General features: G+C 39.0%; 1 non-coding gene across 1 annotated transcript; it reads right to left on the bottom strand.

Annotated features, from left to right (window-relative positions):
* Nucleotides 1-13,540: 13,540 nt before the first annotated feature.
* LOC112700607 (small nucleolar RNA R71) lies at nt 13,541-13,648 on the bottom strand. Its single transcript, XR_003153513.1, has one exon. It is a non-coding gene; the product is annotated as a small nucleolar RNA R71 (small nucleolar RNA).
* Between the last annotated feature and the right edge of the window lie 823 nt (nt 13,649-14,471).

The raw sequence follows: 14,471 nt of genomic DNA, 5'->3' as shown, positions 1-14,471 counted from the left end.
GTTAAACGCCAGGAAAGGTATAAAAGCTGGCGTTTAACGCCAGAAACAAGCAGCAGTCTGGTGTTAAACGCCAGAATTGCATTCTAAGGGTGTTTTTGCATGCCTAGATAGAGTAGGGATGAGAATTCCTTGACCCTTTAGGATCTGTGGACCCCACAAGATCCCACCTATCCCACCTCTCTCTCTCCCCCTCATACATCTCTATAACACTCTACCCAAAACACCACTCACCTATCAAATCCTATTCTCTTCCCTATATTCTCTTCACCATTCACCTCCATCCCTCTTCCCCAAAAACCCCACCTACCTCACTTTCAAATTCAAAAACTTTTCCCTCCCAAACCCACCCAATTCCATTCGGCCACTATCCCTCTCTTTTCCTATTAATACCCCTCTTCACTCCTTCATTTTCACACATCACAAACCCTCTCCTACCCCTTTGGCCGAACCTATCTCTCCCTCCATCTCATCCATTTTCTTCTTCTTCCCCTTCTTTCTTTTTCTTTTGCTCGAGGACGAGCAAACCTTTTAAGTTTGGTGTGGTAAAAGCATTGCTTTTTGTTTTTCCATAACCATTTATGGCACCTAAGGCCGGAGAAACCTCTAGAAAGAGGAAAGAGAAGGCAAAAGCTTCCACCTCCGAGTCATGGGAGATGGAGAGATTCATCTCAAAGGTCCATCAAGACCACTTCTATGAAGTTGTGGCCAAGAAGAAGGTGATCCCTGAGGTCCCTTTAATGCTCAAGAAGAATGAGTATTCGGAGATCCGAAGAAGAGGTTGGGAAGTTCTCACTAACCCCATTCAATAAGTCTGAATCTTAATGGTTCAAGAGTTCTATGCCAATGCATGGATCACTAGGAACCATGATCAAAGTATGAACCTGAATCCAAAGAATTGGCTTACAATGGTTCGGGAAAAATACTTAGATTTCAGTCCAGAAAATGTAAGGTTGGCATTAAACTTGCCAATGATGCAGGAAAACGCACGCCCCTACACTAGAAGGGTCAACTTTGATCAAAGGTTGGACCAAGTCCTCATGGACATATGTGTGGAAGGAGCTCAATGGAAAAGAGACTCAAGAGGCAAGCCGATTCAATTGAGAAGACCGGACCTTAAGCCTATGGCTAGAGGATGGTTGGAGTTCATTTAACGCTCCATCATTCCTACTAGCAACCGATCTGAAGTGACTGTAGATCGGGCCATCATGATCCATAGTATCATAATTGGGGAGGAAGTGGAAGTTCATGAGATCATACCTCTAGAACTCTACAAGGTGGCTGACAAGTCCTCCACTTTGGCAAGGTTAGCCTTTCCTCATCTCATTTGTCACCTATGCAATTTGGCTGGAATTGACATAGAAGGAGACATCCTCATTGAAGAGGACAAGCCCATCACTAAGAAAAGGATGGAACACACAAGAGAGCCCACTCATGGACCTTAACAAGAGCATGAGGAAATTCCTCATCAAGAAATCACTGAGTTGCCTCAAGGGATGCATTTTCCTCCACATAATTATTGGGAGCAACTCAACACCTCTTTGGAAGGCTTGAGTTACAACATAAACCAACTAAGGGTGGAGCACCAAAAGCACTCCATCATTCTCCATGAGATTAGAGAAGATCAAAGAGCTTTGAGGGAGGAGCAACAAAGGCAAGAAAGAGACATAGAGGAGCTCAGGCGTTCCATTAGATCTTCAAGAAAAAGAACTAGCCGCCATCACTAAGGTGGACCCATTGATAAACCCCATTTGTAGGGTTTATCTTGTGCTTGATTTAGGGGATCTTATAATCTTTTACCCACATTTATCCATTGAAATAGCATGTTTTATAACTTCTCCTTTAATTGTGCTTAAGAGTGAAAACATGCTTTTTAGGACTTAAAATAGCTAAATCTAATTCTCCTTGATTCCATTAGATGCCTTGATATTTTTGCTAAGTGATTTCAGATTTAGGAGGCAAGGATTGGACCAAGGGAATGAAGGAAAAGCATGTAAAAATGGAGAACTCATGAAGAAATGAAGGAATCGCAAAAGCTGTCAAGCCGACCTCTTCGCACTTAATCGACCATAACTTGAGCTACAGAGGTGGTCCAAATGATGCGGTTCCAGTTGGGTTGGAAAGATAACATCTGGGGCTTCGAAACGATATAATATTTGCCATAGTTGCTACACGTATGGTGACGCGTACGCGTACTGTACGCGCACGCGTCGTTGCTGCCATATGATCCACTTAAAGCAATACGTGGCCAGTGAATTCTAGAGCCTTGTGGGCCCAATCCAACTCATTTCTGATGCTATTTAAGCCAAGGATTGAAGGGGGAATCAACATACTTCACAACATTAAGAAGTTAGTTACTATTAGTCATAGTTTTAGTTTTAGAAGTAGTTTCTAGAGAGAGAAGCTCTTACTTCTCTCTAGGATTAGGATTAGGACTAGGTTTAGTTCTTAGATCTAGATCTATTTCTTCTTCTTCTCTCTTCCAATTTTCGTTCCTCTCCTCTATTGTAGTTGTATAATTCTTCTTCTAATGTAATTCCTTTGTTTGTAGTTTGTGAATTCTCTTTTGTAGATCTACATTTCTCCTTCAATGCAATTGGTAAGTTCTTTGTTGTTTCATGATTGATTTGGTTTTCTATTGTGGACCTCTTGCTTTTGTAGTTAGATCTCTCTTTAATTCTTGCAAATTTCATGTGTTTACTTGTATTGCACTCTATGTGTTTGATGAAATGTCTCTTATAGCTATTAGTTAGATTTTGTTCCTCTTGGCTTAGGTAGAGTAATTAGTGACACTTGAGTTATCTAATTCCTTTGTTGATTGGTAATTGGAGAGATTGCTAATTGGTTTAGAGTGCACTAAAGCTAGTCTTTCCTTGGGAGTTGGCTAGGACTTGTGGCTCAAGTCAATTCATCCACTTGACTTTCCTTTATTTAGTAAGGGTTAACTAAGTGGTAGCAATGAACAATTCTCATCACAATTGAGAAGGATAACTAGGATAGGACTTCTAATTTTCATACCTTGCCAAGAGCCTTTTATAGTTGTTAGTTTATTTTCATTGCCATTTACTTTCATGCTTCTTATCCAAAACCCCAAAACACATTTCTAACCAATAACAAGAGACTTTATTGTAATTCCTAGGGAGAACGACCCGAGGTTTGAATACTTCGATTATTAATTTTAGGGGTTTGTTACTTGTGACAAACAATCTTTTGTATGAAAGGATTATTGTTGGTTTAGAAACTATACTTTACAATGAGATTTGATTAGTGAAATTCTAAACCGTCAAAAATCAAATCATCACCCGTTCTTTAATTTCCTTGTTCTTATTTTTCTGTTTTTTGAATTTGATGCTTTATGTGTTATCCATGTTTGTCTTTATTACATGATCATTAGTGTCTAGTGTTTGTACCTTAAAGCTATGAATAATTCCATGAATCCTTCACATTTCTTAAATGAAAAAAATGTGCCTAATTACAAAAGAACAAGAAGTACTTGGATTTCAAATTTTATCTTGAAATTAGTTTAATTATTTTGATGTGGTGGCAATACTTTTTGTTTTCTGAATGAATGCTTAAACAGTGCATATTTTTATAGGGGAGTTTATGAATGTTAAAATTGTTGGCTCTTGAAAGAATGATGAACAAAGAGAAATGTTATTGATAATCTGAAAAATCATGAAATTGATTCTTGAAGCAAGAAAAAGTAATGAAAAAGAAAAAATAGCGAAAAAAATATGGCGAAAAAAAAGTGAGAAAGAAAGAAAAAGAAAAAAAAAAGCAGAAAAAGCCAATAGCCCTTTAAACCAAAAGGCAAGGGTAAAGAGGATCCAAGGCTTTGAGCATTAATGAATAGGAGGGCCCAAAGGAATAAAATCCTGGCCTAAGCAGCTAAATCAAGCTGTCCCTAACCATGTGCCTGTGGCATGAAGGTCCAAGTGAAAAGCTTGAGACTGAGTGGTTAAAGTCGTGATCCAAAGCAAAAGAGTGTGCTTAAGAACTCTGGACACCTCTAATTGGGGACTTTAGCAAAGCTGAGTTACAATCTGAAAAGGTTCACCAAGTTATGTGTCTGTGGCATTTATGTATCCGGTGGTAATACTGGAAATCAAAGTGCTTAGGGCCACGGCCAAGACTCATAAGTAGCTGTGTTCAAGAATCAACATACTAAACTAGGAGAATCAATAACACTATCTAAAATTTTGAGTTCCTATAGATGCCAATCATTCTGAATTTCAAAGGATAAAGCGAGATGCCAAAACTATTCAGAAGCAAAAAGCTACTAGCCCTGCTCATCTAATTGGGACTAAGTTTCATTGATATTGTGAGATTCATTGTATGTTCTCTTCTTTTTATCCTATTTGATTTTCAGTTGTTTGGGGACAAGCAACAATTTAAGTTTGGTGTTGTGATGAGCGGATAATTTATACGCTTTTTGGCATTATTTTTAGGTAGTTTTTAGTAGGATCTAGCTACTTTTTAGTATATTTTTATTAGTTTTTAAGCAAAATTTACATTTCTGGACTTTACTATGAGTTTGTGCATTTTTCTGTGATTTCAGATATTTTCTGGCTGAAATTGAGAGACCTGAGCAAAAATCTGATTCAGAGGCTGAAAAAGGACTACTGATGCTGTTGGATTCTGACCTCCTTGCACTCGAAATAGCTTTTTAGAGCTATAGAAACCCAAATGGCGCACTCTTAATTGCGTTGGAAAGTAGACATCCTGGGTTTTCCAGCAATATTTAATAGTCCATACTTTGCTTGAGTTTTGACGACACAAACTGGTGTTCAAACGCCAACTTCCTACCCTATTCTTGCGTTAAATGTCAGAAACAGGATAGAAGCTGCAGTTAAACGCCCAAACTAGCATAAAAGTTGGCGTTTAACTCCAATAAAAGTCTCTACATGTGAAAGCTTCAATTCTCATCCCAAGCACACACCAAGTAGGCCCGAAAGTGGATTTCTGCATCATTTACTTATCTTTGTAAACCCTAGTAACTAGTTTAGTATAAATAGAACTTTTTACTATTTTACTCATATCTTTGGATCATCTTTTGATCCTTCGATCACTTTTGGGAGGCGTGGCCATTCGGCCATGTTTAGACCTTGTTCTTATGTATTTTCAACGGTGGAGTTTCTACACACCATAGATTAAGGTGTTGAGCTCTACTGTTCCTCGAGTATTAATGCAATTACTATTATTTTCTATTCAATTCATGCTTATTCTTGTTCTAAGATATCTATTCGCACACATGAACATGATGAATGTGATGATTATGTGACACTTATCACCATTCTTAACTTATGAACGCGTGCCTGGCAAACACTTCCGTTCTACATGAAAACAAGCTTGAATGCATATCTCTTGGATTCCTGGTCCATGTGTTTGATTGCCTCTCCTGACAACAGAGCCCTCAATTCCATGAGATCAGAGTCTTCGTGGTATAAGCTAGAATCAATTGGCAGCATTCTTGAGATCCAAAAAGTCTAAACCTTGTCTGTGGTATTTCGAGTAGGATCTGGGATGGATGACTGTGACGAGCTTCAAATTCATGACTGTTGGACGTAGTGACAGACGCAAAAGGATCACTGGATCTTATTCCAACACAAGTGAGAACCGACAGATGATTAGCCCTACATAACCCGTAGCTGGACCATTTTCACTGAGAGGACAGGAGGTAGCAATTGACAACGGTGATACCCGAACATACAGCTTGCCATAGAAAGGAGTATGAAGGATTAGATGAAGACAGTGGGAAAGCAGAGATTCAGAAGGAATAACGCATCTCCATACGCTTATCTGAAATTCCTATCAATGAATTTCATAAATATCTCTATCTTTATTTTATGTTTATTTATCTTTTAATTATCAAAATCCCATAACCATTTGAATCCGCCTGACTGAGATTTACAAGATGACCATAGCTTGCTTCAAACTGACAATCTCCATGGGATCGACCTTTACTCACGTAAGGTTTATTACTTGGACGACCCAGTGCACTTGCTGTTTAGTTGTGCGAAGTTATGAAAAAGATTTGAGATTACAATTGTGCATACCAAGTTGTTAGCGCCATTGAGATTACAATTTCGTGCACCAACACACACACACACACTCTATATAACTTCTAAAATTACGCCTAGCTACCTAAAATTCCCACTTTTTCATCACATACTCATGCATCAGCTTTCTTTTATTTTGCATCACATATGCATTGATCTTTTATTAACTTGATCATTGGGGTAATTTTGTCCCCTTATTTAATTAATTAATTAATTAATTAATTATTTTTATAAGTAAATATAACATATCAATGCACATGGATTTTTAATTTTTCTGATATCACATGAGTAGGTACCCAAATTCCCAATATTTTGTCAATGAAACACTGTATACTTTTATCAACCTGAGTTCCCATAGTTCCCCACACTTAGTTTGCACACAGTCTCTATCTTAAGCTAACCAAAGATTCAGTTGGGGTAATTAATTTTTTTTTCTGCTTAAGGCTAATGATGTGGTAAAATATAGAATAAATGGGAATAAAAAGGCTCAAGGTGGCTAACAAAGGTGATTAAAAGGGTAGGCTATTTGGGATAAGTAAGCTAGCAGCAAACGATGGCCTCAATCATATGCATACATATAAATACACTAAACATTGGACATATAGAATGGAACAAAATATAGATTACAATTATAGAGAAGATAACACACAAGAAAAATTATTATAGTTAAATAGTGTAACCATGCAATTAAGCTCAAGTCTCACAGGTTGTATGTTCTTAGCTATAATTCATGTTCCAATTTATAGTCTTCAAACAAGTTTAACATAATTTTTCAATATAATTTAGTGAAATATCACAAAATAGAATCTTGAAGAGAGATTTATTATTTTAACCGAGCGAGCATACATGTAAACAATTATTATCATGCAATCTATCATATTTAACAGAAGAAAAGCTAAAAAATGTTGGTGTTAAGAGAGAGAAATTACCTCCGAAAGTCAGGTACTGACCGACCTCCCCACACTTAAATCTTGGCACCGTCCTCGGTGCCATCAGTCAGGAAGAAAAAGGGGCTAGTAGCATTATCTCCACGATCGGGGTCGTCATGGTTCCCAGTGCTGGTAAGTGAAGTGGAGTCCGGAGTGTCTGGGTCTTCTTCAGGTGGGTGGTTCCCAACAATCAGCTGCTTGATGTATGTGAATCGGCACTTGTTACGGTGCTCCATGCGTTCCATCTGTTGGTCTTACCAGTCCAACATCTGAAGTATCTGGTGGAGCAGTTGATTTGTTGAAGGTGCTTGTGATGTGGAAGGGGAAGGGGTATCGCTGGCCGGGTCTTCAGTTCGGCTGACGGTGACTGCTGGGGGTCTGATGTATTTCCCGTTGGGGACATACTAATCGTCCCGCGGAAGGATGGTCTTGGTGTCCCCAGCTCTGTAGGAGACTCCGGCTGCTGAGACTAGATCTGAAACCAAGGCGAGAAAGGGAAGGTTACCCGCAATCTGTACATGTCCCATGGCTTGCTGGATGTGTCTTGGTAAGTTGAGAGGTTGGTCTGTAAGGATGCACCAGATGAGTACGGCCATGTCTGCAGTAAAGGAGGACTCATGAGTGCTAAGAAAGACATAGTGGGACATAATCTGTGCCCACACTCGAGCCTCCAAGGTAAGTGTTGAAGGCAGTATGCTCTTAGGCTGGGATCGATGGTAACCATAGATCCATGTGTTGCCAGGTAATGCTATAACTCTGAGGACATCGTCCCAGTCAAATTGGTATCTCTGGCGCTTGAAAAAGGCTTCTTGAAATGCATCCAATCTTGCAGGAGCAGGGGGTAAGATCTAAAGCTTGCTGAATGGCCCCCTCAGATATGGGGACTTACTTCTGACGGACGAGATAGACTGCAGGATTGGCATGTGAAAATTGGAGTAGAATTCAACTACCCACAAAAGATTGACCTGTCGTGGCTGTCTCCGTAAGAAACCCCATTGTCTTCTGTCAATGCGGGGCTCCACCAAAGAAACATTGTTGGTAGGGAGGATAAGAAGGTGCTCATTGTTGTATTTCCTCGCAACCAGAATGGGGAACATCTGCTCATAGTAGCGGTTAGTGAACCGCGCAGCATTCCTTGCTGGAAAGGCTTTCCCTATTTCCTCAACTTTAATTATCCTCTTGACTCACTTTGTTGAAGGCTTGACTGATGTTGAGGGCGACTCTACCACCAATGCTCTTTTTGTTCCTCTTCTTGTTGGTGGTTTGGTATTGGCTTTCTATTTTCCCTTTTTGGTGGCCATCCTGGAAGAGAAAAAGAAAGGTACATGTAAGTCCAAGGGTTAAAGCAAGGAAGAGGACCGTACAAGTGATGATCTTGCCAAGGTAAAGAAGGATGTCATTAACACATGGTCACGACGTCATGTAATTAGGACATCAAAGGAAATATTGCAAGAAAGATGATGGTTATTGGCATGCCGGCAAAGGCATGAGTAGCGTAAATCAAGCATTAATTGCGAAAAATGTATTATCACTCGTAACAAAGGAACAATCACGTTTGTATTGACAATTATATTAAAGTAATAAAACATTATAAGGATTTTGTGAAAAACAGGCATTATAGTAGAAGACTAGAATATTTAAGAATGCACAATGCCATATGGGCTATTTCACAAACACTTGGTATGTGATGACAAGTCATCATATACCTATTTTTCAATGCTTTTTCATACAAGAAAGTGATGATTAGTGCTTAAATATTGCATTCTTTTGTACTTAATTAGAATATTTCCTTGATCTTTTAAATTTATAAATCTTGTAGGAAATAAGAAGAAAAAGAAGCAAAGAAGCACAAAATAAGCTAAATAGGAGAAAAAAGAGCTTTGGGGGCACACTTTGAAGTTGAAGCACACTTTGGAGCCTTAGGCCACGCTTTTAAAAGCGTGGCGCATGACCAAATCAAAGAAGGAAGCAACCAGCACGCACATTGCCCTGCTCTTGCGGAGAGCAGGGCAATATCTTAATCAAAACAAAGTGAGGTTGGAAGCAAATTTTCGCTAAGTTAAAATCTGGGCGCTCACAGCATGACCATGCCTCCTTCAAAGGGCTATAACTTGAGCTACAGATGTTCGATTGATGTGCTTCCAGTTGCGTTGGAAAGCTGACGTTCAGAGCTTTCCAACGATATATAGCAATCCATATTGGGCATACAATTGAGGCATGAGCGAAAGGCATCTTTAAGGGCCAAAAATAAGCGAAAATAAACCAAAGTGCTTCCACCAAGGCTCGAAGAGGGAGACACAAGGAAACCAAGGAAGTCTGCTCTCAAGGAGAGCAGAGTGCTCTCTTGGAAGGCAATGTCGTGCTCTCTTCATAAAAATTTAAGGAAAATTGGCGTGGAGTGCTTTCACCAAGGCTTGAACCGGGTACCTCCCCTTGGAAGCTCCACTGCCCCGCTCTCCACAAGGACAGGGCAATCCTCTGGTGCCTCTCCAAGCCTCGGCACGCAACATGCATCCCCACATAAAGCTTCACTGCTCTGCTCTCCACAAGAGCAGAGCAGCCTCCTGGGAGCAACATGGGCCAAAATTCAACTAAAATTCCATTTAAATTCAATTCCTCTCCAAATTGAATCAAGGCAAACCAAACCCATTTCTCCTCAAATCTAAAGCAAGCAAAGCCCACATCATCACTCAAAGGCACATGGATCAATTAGATTAGGATTTTTTTTTAATTGTAATTTTTTTAATTTTATTTTCATTTTCACTTTGTATAGCCTATATAAAGGCATCAATTCCATCTCACTAAAAAGGCTAGCTCCACTAGGGAGCATTAGGAGTAGTAGTAGAGAGCTTAATGAGTCGATAATTTATACGCTTTTTGGCATTATTTTTAGTTTGTTTTTAGTATGTTTTAGATAGTTTTTATTATATTTTCATTAGTTTTTAGTTAAAATTCACTTTTCTGGACTTTACTATGAGTTTGTGTGTTTTTCTGTGATTTCAGGTATTTTCTGGCTGAAATTGTGGGACCTGAGCAAAAATCTGATTCAGACGCTGAAAAGGACTGTAGATGCTGTTGGATTCTGACCTCCCTGCACTCGAAGTGGATTTTCTGGAGCGACAGAAGCCCAATTGGCGCGCTCTCAACGGCGTTGGAAAGTAGACATCCTGGGCTTTCCAGCAATGGATAATAGTCCATACTTTGCCCGATAATTGATGGCCCAAACTGGCGTTCCAAATCAGCTCAAAACTGCCTGGCGTTAAACGCCGGAACTGGCACAAGAATGGGAGTTAAACGCCCAAACTGGCACAAAAGCTGGCGTTTAACTCCAAGAAAAGTCTCTACACATGAAAGCTTCAATGCTCAGCCCAAGCACACACCAAGTGGGCCCGGAAGTGGATTTTTATGTAATTTACTCATTTTTGTAAACCCTAGGCTACTAGTTCTCTACAAATAGGACCTTTTACTATTGTATTTTCATCTTGGTTCTTCTGGTTCCCTCTCTGGGGCCGAAGCCAATGATCACCATTATCACTTATGTATTTTCAACGGTGGAGTTTCTACATACCATAGATTAAGGTGTGGAGCTCTGCTGTACCTCGAGTATTAATGCAATTACTATTGTTCTTCTATTCAATTCAGCTTATTCTTGTTCTAAGATATTCATTTGCACCCAAGAACATGATGAATGTGATGATTATGTGACACTCATCATCATTCTCACTTATGAACGAGTGCCTGACAACCACTTCTGTTCTACAAGAAAACAAGGCTTGAATGTTTATCTCTTGGATCCCTTGATTGGAATCTTCGTGGTATAAGCTAGAATTGATGGCGGCATTCAAGAGAATCCGGAAGGTCTAAACCTTGTCTGTGGTATTCTAAGTAGGATTCAATGATTGAATGACTGTGACGAGCTTCAAACTCCTGAAGGCTGGGTGTTAGTGACAAACGCAAAAGAATCAATGGATTCTATTCCAACCTGATTGAGAACCGACAGATGATTAGCCGTGCCGTGACAGGGTGCGTTGAACATTTTCACTGAGAGGACGGGATTGTAGCCACTGACACCGGTGATGCCCAACATACAGCTTGCCATGGAAAGGAGTAAGAAGGATTGGATGAAGATAGTAGGAAAGCAGAGAGACGGAAGGGACAAAGCATCTCCATTAGCTTATCTGAAGTTCTCACCAATGAATTACATAAGTATCTCCATATTTATTTTATGCTTTATTCATAAATCATCCATAACCATTTGAATCTGCCTGACTGAGATTTACAAGATGACCATAGCTTGCTTCATACCAACAATCTCCGTGGGATCGACCCTTACTCGCGTAAGGTTTATTACTTGGACGACCCAGTGCACTTGCTGGTTAGTTGTGCGAAGTTGTGATAAAGAGTTGAGATTGCAATTAAGCGTACCATGTTGATGGCGCCATTGATGATCACAATTTCGTGCACCAAGTTTTTGGCACCGTTGCCAGGGATTGTTTGAGTTTGGACAACTGACGGTTCATCTTGTTGCTTAGATTAGGTATTTTTCAGAATTTTTAAGATTGAATTCTAGTATTTCAAGGTGATGTTCTTATCATCACCAAAGCTGATTGATTCTCATCAATTTAGCTCTTGAATGCAATGTCCTGCTGAAGCTTGGCTAGCCATGTCTAATTCCTTTAGACTGAAGCTTTAGACTAACATTGATGATTCCTGGAATTCTCATTAAGAATTTTGATATCTTTATTTTCTTTTCCACTTAATTTTCGAAAAATCCAAAAAAATTACAAAATCATAAAAATAGAAAATATTTTATGTTTCTTGTTGAGTCTAGTGTCTCATTTTAAGTTTGGTGTCAATTGCATGTTTCTATTCTTCTTGCATTCATGCATGTGTCTTCATTAATCTTCAAGTTGTTCTTGATGATTTCCTTGTTCTGATCTTTAAATTCTCTTGTCTCAAGTGTTTTGTTGTTTTTCATATGCATTCTCATTTGTTAGTGTCAATGGTATACAAACTGCTAAGTTTGGTGTCTTGCATGCATTGTTATTTGATTTTAGTTACATTTTGATTATTAAAAATCCAAAAAATTTTTTAATTTATGTCTTTTCAAGTCAAAAATACAGAGAATTGAAGATTCAGAACATACAGCAAAGGAATTACACAGAAAAGGGCTGGGCGTTCAAAACGCCCAGTGAAGAAGGAAAACTGGCGTTTAAACGCCAGCCAAGGTGCCTGGCTGGGCGTTTAACCCCAAAAGGGTAGTGTTTTGGGCGTTAACGCCAGAATGGATACCATTCTGGGCGTTTAACGCCAGGATGGCACAAGAAGGAAGATTCTGTTTTTAATTCAAATTTTTTTTAGGTTTTCAAAATTTTTCAAAATCAAATCTTTTTCAAATCATATCTTTTCAATCACATGTTTTCAAAATCAATTTCCTTCCATTTTCAAAAATACTTGCTAACAATTAATGATTTGATTCAACAATTCAAGTATGTTGCCTTTTCTGTTGAGAAAGGTTTAATGTTTGAATCATATCTTTTCTTGTTAGCCAAGTCATTAATTTTCAAAATCAAATCTTTTTAAATTGTTTTTCAAATCATATCTTCTCAATCACATCTTTTTAAAAAACCATAACTTTTAAATCATATCTTTTTAATCACATCTTTTTCAAAATAGTTTTCAATCATATCTTTTTACTTTCTAATTTCAAAATCTTTTTCAAAAATCACTTGATTTCTTTTTCCACTCTTAAAGTTTTTGAAAATCAATTAGTGTTTTTCAAAATGTTTTTAAATTCTTTTACTTAATTTTCGAAAATTTCTTCCCCTTTTCTCACATCCTTCTATTTATGGACTAACACTCCTCCTTAATGCATAATTCGAACTCCATCTTTCTTGATAAGTTCGAATTCTTCTACCTCTTCCTTCTATTTTTCTTTTCCTTTGACACTTCACGAAATCTCTATACTGTGACATAGAGGATTCCATACTTTCTTGTTCTCTTCTCTTTCATATGAGCAGGAGCAAAGACAAAAGCATTCTTGTTGAGGCTGACCCTGAACCTGAAAGGACCTTGAAGCGAAAGCTAAGAGAAGCTAAGGCACAACTCTCTGTCGAGGACCTAACAGAAATTTTCAAACAAGAAGAAGACATGGCAGCCGAAAACAACAACAATGCCAACAATGCAAGGAAGGTGCTGGGTGACTTTACTGCACCTACTCCCGACTTCTATGGGAGAAGCATCTCTATCCCTGCCATTGGAGCAAACAACTTTGAGCTTAAGCCACAATTAGTTTCTCTGATGCAACAGAATTGCAAGTTCCATGGACTTCCATTGGAAGATCCTCATCAGTTTTTAGTTGAGTTCTTGCAAATTTGTGACACTGTCAAGACTAATGGGGTTGACCCTGAGGTCTACAGACTTATGCTATTCCCTTTTGCTGTAAGAGACAGAGCTAGGATATGGTTGGACTCACAACCTAAAGAAAGCCTGAACTCTTGGGAAAAGCTAGTCAATGCCTTCTTGGCAAAGTTCTTTCCACCTCAAAAATTGAGTAAGCTTAGAGTGGAAGTCCAAACCTTCAGACAGAAGGAAGGTGAATCCCTCTATGAAGTTTGGGAAAGATACAAACAATTGATCAGAAAGTGCCCTTCTGACATGCTTTCTGAATGGAGCATCATAGGTATCTTCTATGATGGTCTGTCTGAACTGTCCAAGATGTCTTTGGATAGCTCTGTTAATCCTTCATGGAGGAATCATCCAAATCTCTCATGGAAGGATCAACAGAGACCTTAACAAGGTTTCAACAACAATAATGGTCGAAGAAACAGGTTTAGCAATGGCAAGCCTTTTCCATCATCTTCTCAGCAACAGACAGAGAATTCTAAGCAGAGCTATTCTAACTTAGCAACCATGGTCTCTGATCTAATCAAAACCACTCAAAGTTTCATGACTGAAACAAGGTCCTCCATTAGAAACTTGGAGGCACAAGTGGGACAACTGAGCAAGAAAATTACTGAACTCCCTTCTAGTACTCTTCCAAGCAATACAGAAGAGAATCCAAAAGGAGAATGCAAGGCCATTAACATGACCCATATGGCCGAACCTGGAGAGGAGGAAGAGGCAGAGATCGCCACTGAGGAAGACCTCAATGGACGTCCACTGGCCTCCAATGAGTTCCCTAATGAGGAACAATGGGAATCTGAGGCTCACACAAAGACCATAGAGATTCCATTGGATTTACTTCTGCCATTCATGAGCTCTGATGAGTATTCTTCCTCTGAAGAGGATGAGTATGTCACTGAAGAGCAAGTTGCTAAATACCTTGGAGCAATTATGAAGCTAAATGACAAGTTATTTGGTAATGAGACTTGGGAGGATGAACCCCCTTTGCTCACCAAAGAATTGGATGACTTGTCTAGGCAGAAACTACCTCAAAAGAGACAAGATCCTGGGAAGTTCTCAATACCTTGTGCCATAGGCACCA

This window comes from Arachis hypogaea, chromosome 6, assembly GCF_003086295.3.
Source record: "Arachis hypogaea cultivar Tifrunner chromosome 6, arahy.Tifrunner.gnm2.J5K5, whole genome shotgun sequence".
NCBI classification, from domain to species: domain Eukaryota; kingdom Viridiplantae; phylum Streptophyta; class Magnoliopsida; order Fabales; family Fabaceae; genus Arachis; species Arachis hypogaea.
This window is presented reverse-complemented; position numbering and strand designations above follow the sequence as displayed.